The following is a 17,782-nucleotide window of genomic DNA, read 5'->3' as shown; positions in this document are numbered from 1 at the left end:
TGGGCTGTGGGCAGGCACCAGGCTCAGAGGGCCGCACGGCGTCCAGTTCAGTTTGCACAACTCGGGCAGCGAGGTGGGCCTAGAGGAGGGTCTGCCCAGTGACTGTGCAGGGCCGGGGGCCAGGGGGACATGGGGCGGGTTTCCTCGGGGGCTGAAGGCCTCAGGAACCAGAGGGACAGGCTGCCCGCCATGGCTACCCTGAACCCCGTGCGCTGGCCCTTGGTCAAGTGTGGATTTCATGTTGGATTTTGCCTCCGTTTTTAAAATGGGCAGCGGGTGTGGGCCCTGCACCTGGGGTCCTGGCTGCCTGGGAGGCTGGGGTGGGGGCGGTGGCTGCTCAGGCCCAGGAGTTCGAGGGCATCTGGGAAACGTGGTCAGACCTCGTCTCAAAATTTAAAAATAAAATGATTAAGTAAACAAAAAGCAGAGGGGAGGATCAATCCCCCAAAAGAGTGCCTTCCTGACAGGGTGCTGTGGCAATCCTTCAAGGGGACACGCGAGAACCCTGGTCAGGGATCCGGGCCACAGCCCCAGGAGGAGTGTCAGGGTCCTCCTAGCGCCCACTGCTGGGTCCCTTGCACCCAGAATGGTGCCTGGCCCACTGCTCATCTCCACGCCTACCAAGAAGGACACTGAGACCCGGGGCCGCCCAGGGCCAGGCTGCTGGTCTGAGCCCAGGGCCGGCGGGCGTGGCCCGTCGGCAGTGGCCGGCCCAGGGCGGGCTCTGCGGAGCACAGTCCTCTGCCCGACTCGGCTGCTTTTAATAGAACAGAGGCCAGGCCAGGCTGTGTCCCTGGGAGCCTGCCCCAGCTCCACCAGGGCAGGATGTGGCCTGACCGGGTCCTCCGGCAGGAAGAAGCCCACGTGGGGCTGGGCCGCCGGGGTTCCCATGGCCCTGCCTTGTGGGGAGAGGAGGCCGGGACGACAGGAAAGCAGGCCAGGGACCGCCCGCAGCCCCCTGGGCCAGCTCTTCCCGGGCGCCACAGCTCCTTCCTGGGGGCCTCAGAACGCGGCCACTCATCCTGAGTGCCCAGCGGCCATGGGCACCCTGGTCCTCATTCCTGGGTTCTCTGGAGACCGCCCTCTTGCTGCCTCTCCCTGTCCCTTACGCAGCCCCACCTCCCAGCTCCCCCGAAACGCCCAGCCAGCCACCAGCACCCACTGCCACATCTGGCTCTCAGACCTTCTGTGGCTCCCGCTGCCCAGTGAGCAGCTGGACAGCAGCTAGAAGAAAGGACCCAGGGCCAGGGTGTCCGGGCTGAGCCTCTCCTCAACTCTGTGCAGTGACCCTGGGCCTGCTGCGCCTCTGGCTCCACCGTGAGGTGGGGTGGCGGCCCAGCCAGCGGCCTGTGTGACGAGTGTTTAGAGCAGGCCCTCTGTCGTCACCAGCCCCCACACGGCAGGCCGCAGTTGTCCCACCCTGGGCGCCCTCTTGCACCAGGCACCCTGCGACCCCATCACTGAGCCAGCTCTGTCCCTGTCCCCACCAGAGCCTCTCAGAGAGGAAGAGGCACCAGGAACCCCCAGGCACGGCCCCTGCAGGTCAGAGGCCTTGGGACCTGGAGCCCCTGGACAGCAGCCTCGGGCAGCAGGCCCCCGCCTGTGGGCTCTGGCTGTCCCTTCAGGTCGTCTCAAGGCCACTCAGCAGAGCCAAAGACCTCGGGGACCTGCCCTGCGGTGGCGCCCCCAGCTCCTTTCACACAACTTCGCTGCAAGCCCAGGCCTCCCGCTGCTCCCCCCACGACCCCCGCCTGCCCCCCTCCCCCCCGTGCCCCGCGGGTCCACCGAGCACTGCTGTCCCTCCTGGGTGCCTGCCAGGCACGTCACCCCACCCACCCGCCAGCCCCCAGAGACAGCCCGGCCTTCAAGCGGACCTCAGAGACAGAAGACTGGCCCCAGGGGGTGACGGTGGGAACCCGCCCCAAACCTGGGGCCTTCGTGCCTCCAGAAGACTTCGGCTGTGGGGACCGGCTGCAGCTTCCCAGGGTGCCTTGGCCCCTGCCACCCCTGAGCTCGGGCCCCAAATTCCTCTCCTGGGAGAGCGGCCTGGAGAGCAGCGCTGTGCTCATCTGAAGAATGACCCCAGGGACCCACCGGGCCCCAAACCCTGGAACCTGGCACTGCGTGACCTTGGACAGTAGAGGGGCAGCACGGGTTTCCGTTAAGGGTCTCGAGATAGAGTACCCCGATGTCACTGGAGGTGGGGTCAGAGAGAGGGACAGGCAGGAAGGGACTAGCAGATGGTCTCCAGATGCTGCAAAGGCGAGGAGCTAGGAGGGTCCAGCCACCGGCAGCTCAGCCCTCGCCCTGCAGACCCGGGTCACACTTCTGACCAGCAGCCTCAGGACACCCCTATGATGCTCTCCACACATTTTTGGGGGTACAGGAAGTTGAATCCAGGGGTGCTTAGCCACTAAGCCACATTCCTAGCCCCCAATTTTACACTGTGTTTAGAGACAGGGTCTCACGAAGTCCTCAGGGCTCGCTAAGTTGCTGAGGCTGGCTTTGAACTCGAGATCCTCCTGCCTCAGCCTCCAGGATGACAGGGGAGGGCCTCTGTGCCCGGCTCAATTCCCCTCTGTGCCCTCACACTGCAGGCTGACGCAGGACACTCCACCCAGGTACCAGCCCCAGGGTCCGCCTGCCCCTGGGCTGCTGCCCACCAGCTGCTGCTGCCCGCGAGTCAGCTTATCTCCCCCGACATCTCAGCACATCTAATTGGAATTTCCTCAGAGGCCGGAAGCCCAGTCTGTGCCTTGGCCCCTCCTACAGCACCCTCCCCTGGGCACCAAGCCGCTGTCCCCCCTGCCCTTGCAGGTCCCAGGGGCAGGCCACTTCAGAATCCTGCAGCTCCCCCAGGCACCCCGTCCCCGTCAGGCGAAGCTGGCTGGACTCAGGTGGGGCAGGTGCCACCCCTGCGTCTCCCGCAGCCCCTTGGCCCTCGGCCACCGGGACCCGGACACTCCCTGGTCCCATTCTGTCCTGTGATCTTTCGGGGGCAGACCCCGTCTGTGCCCCCCAGGCTGCCTCCAGAGGGTCCCCACCCTCCCGCCCAGGCCATCCAGGGCAGAGGTGCTACCTGAGGGTCGTGGCCCCGCCTGGGCTCCACCCGAGTGACCACTGAGAGCCCCTGCACCCATTTTCCTGCTCATGGGCCACCAAGCTGCCCCCTTGGCCCGGTGACCAGGAGGCTGTTGGTGTTTCGCCCCCTGCCCTGCCCCTGCCCGGTGGAAAGCCCAGCCTCGATGCCCTTTCCTGCTTCCGGCAGGGCCGGGGCGGACAACAGGAACAGATCCAAGGACGGGTCACCCGGCTCGGGGCCACATCTCAGGCTCAGCCGCCCTCTCTGGCTCTGCCGTCTGAGGGAGATGAGCTGGACGCAGAAGACCCTGGGGGCTGGCCCCTGGTCTGCTGGCTGCGGGCACCCTGACCCGGAGTTGGCCTCCCGTGGCCAGGCGTGGCTGGGTCAGCAGGGACAGAGGGCCCAGACCCTGGGCAGAACCAGGTCCCGCCTCCTGGCCCCACAGCCACCTGGAAGCCGTCTCAGGAGTGATCAGTCTGGCTTGGACCTGGGCACGAGGACACGTATGGGTTTTGGCAATTTGGTGACAGCTCCGGGCCCTGGCTGGGCTTGGCGGCTGTGGCCTTTGGTGGGTGGCCATGCCCCTGGGGTGTTGTGGTCTTTGGGGAGGTGGGTGGGGTGGCGGGGTGAGGAGACCCTGCACCCCACGGGGTGGGGTGGCCGCAGCTCAGCTCCCCTGCCCTGAGGACCCCCCCAGGACTTCCCTGGAGCCCCCTCCTAGGCCTGGCGGACACTGCTGTGTAAGTGAAATCCCCCCTTGGCCTGCGCGTCCTGCCCCGCCACGGCTGGGTTTAGGCTGCAGCGTCCAGAGTGACCGTTGGGAGCCCGGGGGACAGGGGCCGAGGGTGATCTTCTGCAGTTCACCAGCCTCCATGTCTTCAGGGAGAGCAGGGGGGCAAAGGGCCACCAGATGAGGCTGGGGACTGAGCAAAGCCTGACCTCCCAGCTCTGACCGGGCTGCCCCAGATGTTTCTGCTGGGGGCAAGGAGCAGAGGGGAGATGGCCGCTGGGGTCAGAAGACGGCCACCCACCTCAGCCCACAGAGGTGCCAGGAGGAGGCCAAGGCAGCCGTGACGCGGGGGCAGCCCAGGGTGTGGGAGGTGACGGAGTCGGACGTGGCACGGGGGCAGCCCAGGGCCGGAGGAGGGGGTGGTGACTGCACCCAGAGCCAGATCGGTGGGAGAGGCTCCAGGGTCCCCAAGCCCCAGCAGGCAGATGGCGGCGGCTCCCTGCAGGGCCCTCCCACCGCCTCCCGGGCGGACCCTGGCCGGGCAGCACAGAGCTCCCTGGGGAGGGTTTCCACAAAGTCCCGTCCAGCCCACGGCCACTGCAGGAAATCCTGAGGCCAGTGCACAATGCACTTCTTCCGGCCACCCAGGGTCCCGGGCACAGGAAAGAGGTGCTGTGGCCCGGTGCTTTCCAGAGGGCCTTGGCCAGAGGCCCCTGGAGCACCACAGGCCTTGAGCAGTGGCAACTGGGCAGGGGTAGACAGCTGCCGGGGGAGGGCCGAGGCTTCTGCAGGCCGTGGGGGGCTTCCCCCCACTGCCACCTGCTGCCCTGCCGCTCTGTCCTCCAGGGCTGCCGTTGCCCCAGACATTGAGCCTGGACACCAGAGCTGCGCATGCGAGGCCCACTGTAGCCTCCCACCCCAGAGCCCTTCCCTTGCCAGGCCCCCGACCCCAGACCCCCGGCCCCAGGCCCCCAGGCCCCTGACCCCAGGCCCCCGGCCGCCACCTTTATCACTGCTGTCTCATCACAGCTCTGTGGTTGGCCCAGGCCACCCAGAACCCCTGAAGCTCTGCAGGAGTCTGAGCCCCCCTAGGTCCCAGGGCTGTCCCCGCTGTGCCCACAGGGAGGTGCCCGTGTTGTGATCATGACACCCCTGCCCCTGTCCTGGTCTTACAGTCCCCAAGACTGTGGCTGGGAGTGAGACAGACACCAAGATCAACGGGAACGAATCCAGAGTCCAGAATAAACGTCTACAGGTGACTGTTTTTTTCCTTTTTTGGTGCCGGGGGTGAACCCAGGGGTGCTCTACCACCAGCTACACCCCAGCACGTTTTATTTTTTATTTTGAGACAGGGTCTCACTAAGTTGTCCAGGCTGGCCTTGAACTTGGGATTCTCCTGCCCCAGGCTCCCAAGTCACAAGGGAGCCAAGACCATTCAGTGGGAGCAGAACAGCCGCTTCAACAGACAGGGTCGGGACAACTAGATGTCCTTACGGAAAAGAAGGAAGTGCACCCCACCTCACCCCTCACCCCTCACACGCAGCGTTAAGTAGATCCGAGGTCTAGGGGCTGCGCTGGGGCGGCAGTGGAGCACTTGCCTGGCAGGTTCGAGGGTTCAATCCTCAGCACCACATGAAAATTAAAAAAAAAAAATTAAAAAAGAAAGATCTAAATGTAGAGCTAAAACTATAAAAGTCCTAGAATAAAATATAGGAGAAAAACCTTCACACCCTTAGATAAGACCGTTTCATTTTTACAAAGAACACCAAAAATAAAAAATAATAGGCAGATTGAAATTCATCAAAGACAAAACCATTTATGCTCCAAAGGAGACCATTGAGAAAGCCAAGACGACCAGGGTGGAGAAAATGTCTACAAACCGTACATCTGATAAGGAACGTGGATCTAGAACCTGTAGAGAATGCTGCGCTGGTCAGATTTCTGCACTGTGACAAACACCTGACAGAGGCAACTTTATAAAGAAAAAAGGGAGGGAGGGAGAAGGGGAGAGAAAGGGGAAGGACTGGGATCTGAAGTGGAGCAAATTATATTCTGTGCTTTTATAATTATGTAAAATGATTCCTAACGTTATGTCCAAAGAACCAATAATAATAACAAAAACGAACAGCCATGATCTAATGGTTAAGAAGAAAAAAAGGGCCATTTTTTTCATAGTTTTGGAGGTCTGATGGCTGGTGGCCTCACTTGTGGGTCTGGGGTGAGGCGGGTCACCGTGGCAGGAGCAGGTCAAGGAGCAGAACTGTTGTCCTCATGGCCAGGAAGGAGAGAGGGAGGCAGAGGTCCCTTTGGGGACACGCCCCAGTGACCTAAATGCCTCCCACCAGGCTCCACCTCTTAAGGGTTCCACTGTCCCCCAGACTGCAGCCAGCTGGGCCCACACCCTGAACATCGGAGCCTTTGGGGACATCCCAGGTCCCACCCCCAGTGCATGCTTCCCACCGAACAAGAAAAAGCAAATCACCCAACTTAAAAATGGGCGAAGCTTTGAGTCGACCCTCCTCAGACCCGGCTGACCAGGCGCCCAGGCCTGGGGCTGCCCTGCGTAGCTGAGCGTCCTGGCCGCGGGGCCGTGGTGTCCAGGGGCAGCCTGGCGGTCAGACGCACTGCTGCCCCTCCTCCAGATGAGCTGTCCCAGTTCCTCTTGGTGACGCCCTCCGGGGTCTGGGGAGGGACAGGAGTGCCGGCCCGGGGACAGGCTGCAGCCAGCCACCCCAGCAGCCCAGGGGAGAGGCTCAGCGGTCAGGCCGCCACCCAGGACAGATGGAGCCCAGAGCCTCCCTCCTCGGCCTCCTCCGTCCTCCTTAGGTCGGCAGCCTCCCGGGCCAGGGTGGCCGTGACGACAGCCCCTGGGCTCCCGGCTGTTGCCCTGACCCCCAGAGCCCCTTCCTCTCAGATCCCTCCGCAGAGCCCTGCTTGGGGCGTCGGGGTGCAGAGGGAGAGCCCACGGCGGCACGGCTCGCTCAGCCTGGCCTCCCGGTCTCCTTCCTCCTTGTCTGGAGGAAACTGAGGCCGGCGTCCTGCTGAAGGCCGCGCAGCCAGGCGGCGCTGGGACCTTCGCACCCCAGAGCCGGGGACCTGGAGCACCTTCCGGGGAGGCTCCGGGGTTGGCAGCTCACGGACACCAGCCACTTCACAGGGCCGTTCAGGAGAGGAGCCCTAGGTCCGCCATCAGATGCCACGGGGGACCGCCGAGTCCCTGTAGGCCACAAATCTGACTTGGCCCAGGCTTCCAGCCTCCAGGGCCCCTGCAGCCCCCAGAACAATGTCCTCCACCCCCTGAGCCCTGCCCCCCTCCCGGGGCCTGCGCACTGGCTCCTGCGGCCCTCAGACCCTCTGCTCCTGCAGCTCCTGTCTCGGGGCCTTTGCACGGGCTGCCTGCCGCCTGGACAGCATCCCCCTCCTCTGCAGCTCCCACGCACCCTTCTGTTTTCAGCTGAGGCCTCCTCCTCCTCCGGGAAGCCCTTCTGACTGCTCAGGGGGGCTGTGTGTCCTTAAGGTCTCCTGCGCCAGAGCTGCCCGTGCGCTCAAATGCTGTCCCAACCGTCCCCCTTGCTGAGGGGCCCCTGACTTCTCCAGGCTCAGCCCCTTCCCCTCCACCTGCAGGGCGCCACCCACGGAGCTCTACCCCCTCTCCCCTCCCCCACCCCTCCCTAACCCTCCCTCTCCCCCTCCCTCCCTCTCCCCCTCCCCCCTCCCTCCCTCTCCCCCTCCCTCCCTCTCCCCCTCCCCCTCCCTCCCTCTCCCCCTCCCCCTCCCTCCCTCTCCCCCTCCCTCCCTCTCCCCCTCCCTCCTTCTCCCCCTCCCCCCTGCAGGGCTGGGACTTAACCCAGGTGTGCTCCACACTGAGAAGCAGCCCCAGCTCTTTTTACTTTATTTTGAGAGACGGTCTCACTAGTTGCTGAGGCTGGCCTCAAACTGTGATCCTCCTGCCTTGGCCTCCAGGGTGGCTGGGCCCAGCTAAAAGCCTGTTCAGCTCTACCTCCTGCCCAGCTCCAGGTGGGCCTCAGGGTGGGCTCCCAAGGGGAGGCCAGGAGAAAGGAAGGCGGGAGGAGAGGAAGGAATGAAGACAGAGGAGGAAAGACAGAAACAGAAGGAGGTAGAGGGGAGGAGGGGGGAGGAGAGAGAGAAGAGAACAGCTGAGGGGTGGCCCTCCTCAGCCCTGATCGGAGACCCCTGCCCCTGGCCTCCCTGTCCCCTGGCCTCCCTGTCCCTGGCCTCCCTGTCCCCTGGCCTCCCTGCCCTGGCCTCCCTGCCCCTGGACTCCCTGCCCTGGCCTCCCTGCCCCTGGCCTCCCTGTCCCCTGGCCTTCCTGCCCTGGCCTCCCTGCCCCTGGCCTTCCTGCCCTGGCCTCCCTGCCCCTGGCCTCCCTGCCCCCTGGCCTCCCTACCCTCTGGCCTCCCTGCCCCTGGCCTCCCTGTCCCTGGCCTCCCTGCCCCTGGCCTCCCTGCCCTGGCCTCCCTGTCCCCTGGCCTCCTTGCCCTGGCCTCCCTGCCCTGGCCTCCTTGTCCCCTGCTTGCCTGGCAGGGCTGCAGCCCCACCCACGCGGCGCCTCCCTCCTGCTCAGGGCGCTTACACAAGGCGGTGGCCGGGGGCCAAGCCTCCAGAAGCATCACGTGGAGCAGCTGGAGGAGGGTGGTTCTCCCTTCCCAGGCCGCGCAGCCTGTCCATCAGCTTGGCTGGGCGTCAGCCGGAGCTCCAGGAGGGACCCTGCGGCAGCCAGGGCCAGATGTTCCCCACGTGTGCTCTGGAGGCACGGAGGGGAGGTCCTGGCACCGCGACGGCTGGGCAGGCCCCAGAGACCCCACGGGGTGTCGCTGTGCCCCTCGTGGTGGACACCTGGTGGGCGGGGGCCCTGGTGCCCTGCAGGCCACGTGGCCCGGCCTTTACCCGGCCTGTCCCCCCTCCACCCGGGACTCCTCCAGGGTCCACATCTAGTGACCTGGTGTCCCCCGGGGCCAGCTCCCTGCCCAAGGGCTGCCTCCCTGGCTGGGGAAGCCTTGTCCCTGGCAACAGGGACACGTGTGGTCCTGCCCAGCCAATCACAGCTCCCCACCCCCCAGCCACGGTGACCGGCACAGAGAGGGGCGTAGACCGGGGCGTGACCACACAGGCCTCTCACAGGCCCTTCCCGGGTCTTTCTGGGGGGGCAGAAGAGGAGCCCGGTGCCTCCTGCCCACCAGACCCCGGGAGCCACCCTGGGACGCCCTGGGGGGCCCTGGCCTCCACCCAGGCTGCTGGGCTCCCACGGCAGGAAGGCGGCTCGGCCGGGGAGGAGGACCCGCCAAGCTGCTGGCCGGCCCAGAGGGACCCGAGCTGCCCCAGCTGCTGGGAGCAGGGCCCCGTGCTGGGCGACCCAGCGACCTTGAACACTTGAGCCGTGAAATCGGAGCAGCTGAGGGGAGCGGCAGCTGGGCGGGGAGGGCTGCCCCGGTCACGGGGAGAGGCCTATTTTTACTCTGAGACCCAGGCTGGGAGGGGGCGCCCCGGGCAGCGCCCACCAGGCACGTCCTGCTCGGTTCCAGCTCCCACGGGAAGACACCCAACACCCACCCAGGCCCGTCACACCTACCGGGCCCGGCCAGCGCCGGGCAGCAGCCAAGGACACACGGAGAGGCCACAGGAAGGGGCGACACGGGGGCATGCCGGGCTGGACCTCGGGACAGGAAGTGGGGCCAAGCCAAGGCCAGGCCCGGAGGAAACGGAGGCTGCTTTCCCTCAACCCCCAAACTGACCTTTCGGATCATTTAACTCTTCTCACTCTTCTTCTGAAGGCCTGAGGACAGAGGAGAGCTTCGGCTTCACCGCAGTAGCTGACCCGCTCTCCCGGCAGCCCGTGGGGTGGAGACACTATTCTGGTCACTTTATAGAAGAGGAAACTGAGGGTCAGAGTGACTCTCAGTCATTCTGAGAACAAGAGATGGGTCTGCTGATAACTGACAGGCATGAGGTCAGCACGGCCCGGGACCCCAGGCCAGGGCTCTGCCCTCACTGCTCCCCCAACACAACTCTGCTAGGGGGTCCAAGGGGCGGCTGACCCCCCACCAGGGCTGCTCTTCTCCCCTGGTACCTCATAAACACCTCTGGCCTGCATCTGGCTCATCTGTGTCCCTCCCAGGCCGAGGGCCTCTCACCCAGGCTGTGGCGGGGCCCTTCCTGGGGGACTGTGGGGACGTCACAGCCTCTCCCCTCTGAGAACCACAGCCGTTGGGTGGGGAAGGTCGCGTCCCTGACCCCTGACCCCCCACAGCGTCTGCACCTGCCCAGCCTGGGGCTGCCACCGAGGGGGCAGTGGGACCTGGTGGCAGAATCCACAGCAAGACCACTGGGCGTGGTGGCCACTCCTGGGCTCAGCCTGGTCCTGGTGACCCGGGAGACTTGGCCTGAGGCCTGGTCCAGTGGGGTCAGGATGCCCACCTCGTGGAGCCTCAGTCCCCAATATGAAGTGGGGACACGACCCTCATCAGGCCCTGGGGGAAAGCCTTCGGGGTCAGTGATGGGCACACGTGGCTCTCCTGCTAGCGGGGGCCATGGTCCCCAAAGCCACCCCCATCTTAGGCCCGGGGGAGCAGCCCTGGGAGACTGGGGGGCAGAGAGCAGAGCCCCCTGCCGGCAGGGCGGGCCTGAGGAGGGGGCCAGCCGCAGGAAAGGCCGGGCGGGCAGCTGAGGACAGTCGCCAGGTGCCCCCCCCGCAAGGCTCCGCAGGCAGAGGGCCAGGGCCTTGGCAGGACCTGCCGGCCTCCAGAGCCCCGGGCTGTCCCCTGCACTGAGGGCCAAGCATTGTCCCCGATGGCAGGAGGTTCTGGCCGTGGCCATCACTCGGTCACCGTGAGGGGCCGTGGGAACAGACTCCGTCCCTCACTCTCGGGTGTGCCTTCCCATGGTGGCCTCCAGCTGCCCCCCCCCCAAGCCTGGCTCTGGGCGGGGAGGGGGGTGGACATGCCCACCATGTGCCAGGCCCCTGTGTGGGGGTCCTGTGTCCTGGGGAGACAGTGGTACAGTCCTGTGCGGTCCTGGCCCCCAGAGCTGAGGTCACCAACAAGAGGGCGGCTCAGGCAGAGTGGCCGGGCTGATGTGCACCCCCCAGGAGGGGCTCCTGACCCAGGCTCGGGGACCTGGGAAGCCCCGGGGAGGTAGGAGGCTGAGGCTGGCCAGGCCAGGAGTTGGCTGGGCTGAGCCATGAAGGGGATCGGCGTGTGCAAAGGCCCAGAGGTCAGGGGCCCTCGGGACTGGTGAGGGTGGCAGCGCAGGGGCAAGTGGGCCATGCAGGGCTGAGAGGGAGGCGGGAGGGGGCTGCTGAGGCCACCGAGCCCTTCCAGGGCAGCACGTGGAGGCAGCACTGTCAAACCATGGGCCACCTGCGATGACCGGGAGGTCCCCTGCCGAGACCGACTCTGTGGCCCTGCCCTTGGGCGCCAGACCTCAGCAAAGGGACCGCAGGCGTGGCCAAGGGTGTCCCAGGGAAGGTGGCCCTGAGGCTGGGCCTGGGGGGCCAGAGGGGACTCAGAGTCCCCCAGGGGAGGGCAGCACCACTGACCTGCAGGCCCGGGGGACGTTCTGGGATAAGCCGCCCGCGCCTCCCTGTTAGAGAAGGGGGGCACAGGCCAACAAGGCGGCCTCCCCCCTCAGCCTCCCGCTGCCTCCCGGCTGCGCACCCCCAGCTCCGCTCCACAAAACCCCCTGCAAGGGTCCAGAGCCCCTTCGCCAGGGAGGGCACTCAGGTGGGCAGTCGCACCCCATCTGACCCACCAGTGCTCTTAGCCCGGTGCTTAGGGACCTTCGTAGGGACAAATTGAGGCAATGAAGCCAGAGCATGAAGGAGGCGGTGCCCAAGCTCTGGAGAGGTGAGTTCAAATCCAGTTCCTCTTCAGAGTAACTTGGCTCAGTGGTCTAGGTTGCACACTGCACAGTGAGGTCACATCCAAGGGGACACCATCCACACGGTGACATTGTTATTATCTAGGAAACCTCTGTGTGGGGGCTCAGGTGATGGGCTGCTGGCACATTGAGCATGTGGATGTCCCTCGAAGTGCGAGGGGAGAGTCCTGCCTCACGCACCGTCAGCTAGAGCTCTGCACCCAGCCCGGGGGCCGAGGCCTGCCCTGCGAGTCAGCTCGAGGCCTTGTGCTGATGGCTGCAGCAGGTCCCCGACCTCTGAGCCTCTGTTATTTTGTGTTGACTGTTTAGCTTCCACAGAAGGACACTGTTCCCGGCCCACCGTCCCTGAGACCTGGAGGAGAGCTGGCCTCTGGGAGACTGTCCCTGTGGCCGTCACCTGGGCGGCGTGTGTGGGGCAGGCCGGGTGCCTCGGTGACACCCAGTGGTGTCCGTGCCCACTGTCCCTGACCCCAGCTGCTCTGGAAACTCCCTCGGCAAAGCAGGGGGGGGCAGCTCAGTGCCTCGGTTTACCCACCTGAGAAGAGCGGCCGCCCCCAGGACGGCTGGCGGGGGACCCTGTGGTCACCGCGCCTGCTCCTGCCTGGCCTGAAACCTCCCCCTGAGCTTCTCCAAACTTGGTGCTGCCCGGAGTCTGGACCCCGTTTCCTGCCCCCGCCCCCTCCATCCTGCTGCAGAAGTGCCGCCAGAGTGGCCCCCCAGGTCCCCAGAAGCTGCCCGAGGAAATCCTCCCCCCCCCCCAGCCTGGAAGTGCAGAATGTTTCTTTTGGAGGTTTTTGGCTTTCACGCTGCAGAATGTTCTAGCCGCAGCCTCCTCCCTCCCTCCCCGCCGCCGCCTCCCGCTTCTCGCAGGCGACACACCATGTGCCAAGGAGCGAGACCTGCGGAACCCGCCACGGCCCCGCTGGACCCTGTCCAGCAGCTGGACACGGGGACAGGCAGGACGGCCCGGGCGGGAGGCCAGGGAGACCCGAGGGGCCGGGTGGACCCGCGGCGGCCTCCAGGGGAAAGTCCGGCTCCTCCTTCCCTGGCTGCCCCCCCCCTTGGCCGCGGGATGATTCCATGTTCACGCCCCTCCCCCTCCTCCCTCCCTGAGGAAGCGAGAATCGGTCTCTGCGCGGCCAGCCCCGGGGCCAGGGCTGCACCCAGTCTCCGCGGAGGAGAAAGGCTGCGCTTCAACCGAATGAAAGCGGCCTTCACCCCCTGCACCCGCGGCTCAGGAGGCTCCGGCCCAGGCTCCAGGGCCAATTAGGCTGTTTGTGTTGACGTCAGGTCTGGGCCAGTATTTATGACCCGCCGCGGCAGGAGGGAGCAGGTCCCAGAGCGGAGAGACGCGGGCACGTGGGCAGCCGGCCTGGGCCGCCAGAGCCGCCTGCTGCCCAGGACAGGGCAGGAGCCACCGGGGGCTGGCATGGCCCACGAGCTCCCCGAGGGCATCGCGAGCCCGTGACCCCGCATGGCAAAGCCCGTCTGCAGGCGAGGACACCGACCGAGGTCCCAGCAATGAGGCCATTTCCCCAGGGCCTGGTCAAGGAGTGGACTTTGGACCCAGCTCCAGGTCACCGAGGATCCGCCCTGGGCCTGGCCACAGGGGGCCTCTGCACACACCCCTCAGCCCCTGCTGTGTGCCTGGGGACATGTGGCCTCCTGTGCTGGCCCTGCACCCAGCAGCACGGGTCCCTCTGGACTCAGTGACAATCGTCACAGGATATGCGTGTTCTATGCCGTTTTCTAGGTGTCACTTTGTGTGAGACCAAGTGCCTGTGGGGGGAAAGGGGCTTTGCACACAGTGTCCCTGGATCTGTCCAGGCACAGCCAATGGTCAGGAGCCAAGAGCGCCAGGTTACCATTGTCCACCAACAGGGGCCGTTCTCTACGGAGAACGAGGTGGTCACACTGGGCCCAGGGCCATCTTAGGCACATGAGAAGTCACCATGCAGGAGCCAGGATGCCTAGTCCTGCAGTGAGTATCGTGAGAAAGATGACCCCCAGGCCAGGCTCACTAGAGGGAGCCAGGCACCCTGGCAGAGTAGGTAACCTGCCCAACAGTACCTGGCGACGCTGGTCCAAAGGGAAGCACAGAGCAGCTGTTAATTAGGGCTCCAGCCCCCGAATCTCTGCCGCTCTGGCTCAACCCCACTGCCTGCCTGGCACAGAAGGGTCAGCCCTGGGCCCAGAAGGCCCTGCACAGATGGGAAGGCCCCCAGCTGGCCCCTGAAGGGCACGTGTGGGTGGGGGGTGGGCGGGGTGACTTCCCGCCAGCCAGGCTCCCTCGCTCCCTGACCACATTTCCCACCCCTTCTCCCGAGGCTGGCTCCAGGTCTCACGGTCTGGATCCGCTGTGGTGAATGGAGGTAACCTGAGAACCAGGCGGGGATGCCAGGGCAGCGCAGGGGACGGTCCCCGGGGACGGCAAGCAGCTCCCAGGACAGACAGACGGGGCCAGGTGGGGAAGGCCCGGCGCCAGGCCCAGCCCTGGCCTTGCTTTCTGGGCTTTGTGCCATCGACTCCAGGTCGGACCACCCAGGAGAAGACCCTGCCCTGGGCACCTGGCGGTGGCCTCCTCTGGGAAGGGCCTGCGGATGCCCAGGAGCCACCCCCCAGGCTCTGCCCGCCACCGAGGACCCCACGCATTCCTGTGTTCAGAAGACGTTACTGCCCATGGGTCGGGCCTGGGGACAGCGGGGGACATCATGCGGGCCAGGGGGCCGGTGGGGAGGGCAGCCCTGGGCCACGCTGACAGTGCGGAGCCGTGGCCTGCCCCGGGACTCCTCCTAGGGGCCAGCGCCCGACACCGCGTGACTGTGGTTCACCCTGTGGCCACTCTGGAAAGGCCGTTCCTGCCCGCGTCACAGGTAAGGACAGGAGAGCTGGCACGAGGAGCGGCCAGCGAGGGCCTGGGTCCCGCGGGCCCTGCCCCGGGTGCGCCGTGGGCTTCTGACAGCCACGCCTCCCACCAACAGGATCTGGCTGCCTGGTGTGGGGGGCCTACTTCCTGCCCGGGGGTCCCGCTGCAGCTGTGAACCCCGGGGAGCCATGAGCGCTCCAGGACTCTTGCCTGCAGGAGCCAAGGACACTGACCCCCACCAAAGGGACAGGATGAGGGTGAACGGGGCTCAAGTAGGACGGGGGGGGGGGCTCAGCAAGGTTTGGTGTTCAATCAATGCACTTACACAGTGAACAACCTGCCCTACAGTACCTTCCCAGTCCTTTTCATTAAAAGACTATACACTGAGAGTGTCCAGAAAGAGATGGCCTTGCAGGCAGGATTGGGTGGCACGGAGACATCTGGAGAGAAGCAAAAAGGTGGCCGTGTCAGATTTCCTGCAACCGTGAAAGGCTGTTTTGTTTTGTTTTACACCAGTGCCCTCTCTGGTCAGCCTAGAGCCCCCAAAGTAACCCTCAGCAACAAGATCCTGAGGAAGGGGTCAAATTGTGGCTTCAAAGCCTGATGGGCTGAAAGCACATCGATCTTGCAGTGGCCGCTCCGCGTCTGAAGGGGGCGGGTTCCAGGCCTCCCAGGTACCAGGAGCTGCAGACGCCCAAGTCCCTGGTGGATGTGAGGGGCGTGGGGTTTGCTGGAACCACCGCAGCCACCCGCCGCGGAGCCCCTGTCCTCCGAGAACTCCTGGGAGGGTGGAAAGTTGTTCTCCCGTCTTGTTTAGAGAATAATGAGCAGAGAAAGAGGTCGTCGGGTTGAGCCCAGATGAGCTTGTTAAGCGTCCTTTGTGGATTCACAGGGGTCCAGTCTGCGGATGCGGCACCTGCAGCTGTGGGGGCAGCTGTCCACCTCCCTGGATCAGTGGGCAGAGTCCGGGACACCAGGCCTGCTTACCCCTTTCTCTCTGCTCTGTTAAAGCATGGGGATGTGACTCAAGTGCCCTAAAATCCGCTTTTTTTCCCCGCACTGGGAATTAACCTCGGTGCTTTACCGCTGAGCCACGTCCCTAGATCTTTAACTTTTTAGTTTGAGACAGGGTCTTACTCACTTCTCGAGGCTGGCTTCGGGCTTGCAGTCCTCCCGCCTCAGCCTCCCTCCTGAGGTCGAGGACACAGGCGTGGCACTGTGTGGCTGAATCTCACCGTCTTAGTGCGGGTTTGGTGGCTTCAGTGGACTCACAGCTGTGCGCGGCCATTCCTGCCTGTCCCCCAGAACATCTCGCCACCCAACAGGACCTGGGCCCCAGGGCTCGCCGGGCTCTCTCTCCTCCCTCCAGGCCCAGCTGACCGGACCCTGCACCTCACGGGGACACATGGGTCCTTCCAGAGTGGCTGCCTGGTGCTGTCCCTCCCTGTGGCTGGTGGCATCTGGGGAAAGACGCACCCTGCTCAGCCACCGGGGCAGCTGGCCTTGGGCACTCTACCCTCGGCGGGCGTGGAGGCCACTGGTGGGGACACCTGCCCATGAGCCTCCCCATGAGTGTGCTCCGGTGGCCCTGGGTGGACACGGGGCCTGGCCTTGCTGCAGGGCTGTCCTTCCCTCTCCAGCAGCAGAGCGGCTTGGTGGTGACTCCCCCGTGGGCGCTGGTGTCCCCACATCCACATCCTGTGCCTCCTCACCCCATCGCCAGGCGCCCTCTGCTCTCCACCTGGACTTCCTAGCAGGCTCCACCCCTGGGCACACGAGATGTTCCAGGGGAGTCACTCCAGACCCATGGCCTGTAGGACACAGGCCTGACCCTGGGGCTCGGGGCTGCAGCTTATCAAACCCCGGGGAAGGGGCGGCTGTCCCGTGGGCCGGGCCTCCCTCGAAGGCGGGCCTCCCTCACAGGCTAGCCTCCCTCACAGGCTAGCCTCCCTGGCAGGTGGGCCTCCTTCACAGGTGGGCCTCCCTCGAAGGCTGGCCTCCCTCGCAGGCGGGCCTCCCTGGCAGGCGGGCCCTGGGGGCTCGGCCTTGAGTTCTGCAGATGCTGGGCGCTGGGGAAGGGCGGCCCCGCAGGGTGGGTGTCCTGGGTTTCCAGATTCTCGTGGGCTGCTTCCAGTTACTCAGGACACGGCCCTGGGCTGGACGGGGTCCTCACTGTGGCTGCCCTGGCGGAGGCCTGGTCCTGAGGTGGGCAGGGGTGGAGATGGCACCGCCAGCTCCCTGTGCCCACTGTGCCAACGCTGTGCAGGGAGGAGCTCACAGCCCGGCGCCCACTGTTGAGAAGACAAAGCTTCTCAGAGCTGGGACAGCGGGTCCCCTGCAGGCGGGCAGCGGGGAGGTGGGCCTCCGCTCCTTCTGACAGAGGCGCAGGGTCAGTGGAGCCTGCCTCGGGCAGCTTTCCCGCTCCCCCTCACACCCCATCCTCCCGCCCCGCACCTCCGGCCAGGCCAGCGGCCCCGGGGCAGGGGCTGGACGGCAACTACACCGCCCGTGGTCACGCAGCTGCAGGGACAGGCTGTCTTCCCCGACTGCTCCGTGAGGAAGGGGGGTCTGGCTGTCCCAGGTCCAGGGGGGGAAGCTGAGGCCTGGAGCCCCGGCAGCAGGGGGGTCTGCGCCCAGGACAGCGCAGCCCCCGGCAGGTCGGAGCAGGACCCGGCAGAGCCCAGGCAGCGCCTGCACCCAGCCTGGCCGACCCGTCCACTCCTGGCTTTTCCTTCCTTTCTCCCTGTGAGTCAAGGCCACCGCGGGGCACCCGGGAAGCGTCTCCGCCTGACCACGAGGCCGTCAGGGCCCCCGCTTCCCCAGTCGCTATGTGGGGTCAGGGCCAGTGTGCAGGGCCGCGGCTTCTCTGCCAACCCCAACCCTAGTCCCTTGGCCACAGGCTCTGTCCTCATAAGGAGACGCAAGGAATTCATGTCACCGGCCCTGTGAGGCCACACAGTGTGTGGGGGTCTTCCTCCAAGGTAGCCACTGTGGCCAGCCCTGCAGAGGGTTGGGACCCGAGGGGCCGAGTGGCCAGACTCTGAATCAGCCAAGGTTTCCAGAGGCTGCTGTGACAGGTGGGCACACCCACCGAGAGGCCTACCATAGCACCATCTCGCGGGCTCGGCTCAGGGGCGCAGGCCTGCAATCCCAATAACTCTGGAGGCTGAGGTAGGAGGACCATACATGGCTGAGGCTGGCCTCAGCA

The sequence above is a fragment of the Spermophilus citellus genome, assembly GCF_964194105.1.
Source record: "Spermophilus citellus genome assembly, chromosome: 18".
NCBI classification, from domain to species: domain Eukaryota; kingdom Metazoa; phylum Chordata; class Mammalia; order Rodentia; family Sciuridae; genus Spermophilus; species Spermophilus citellus.
Note: the sequence above shows the minus strand (reverse complement) of the source record.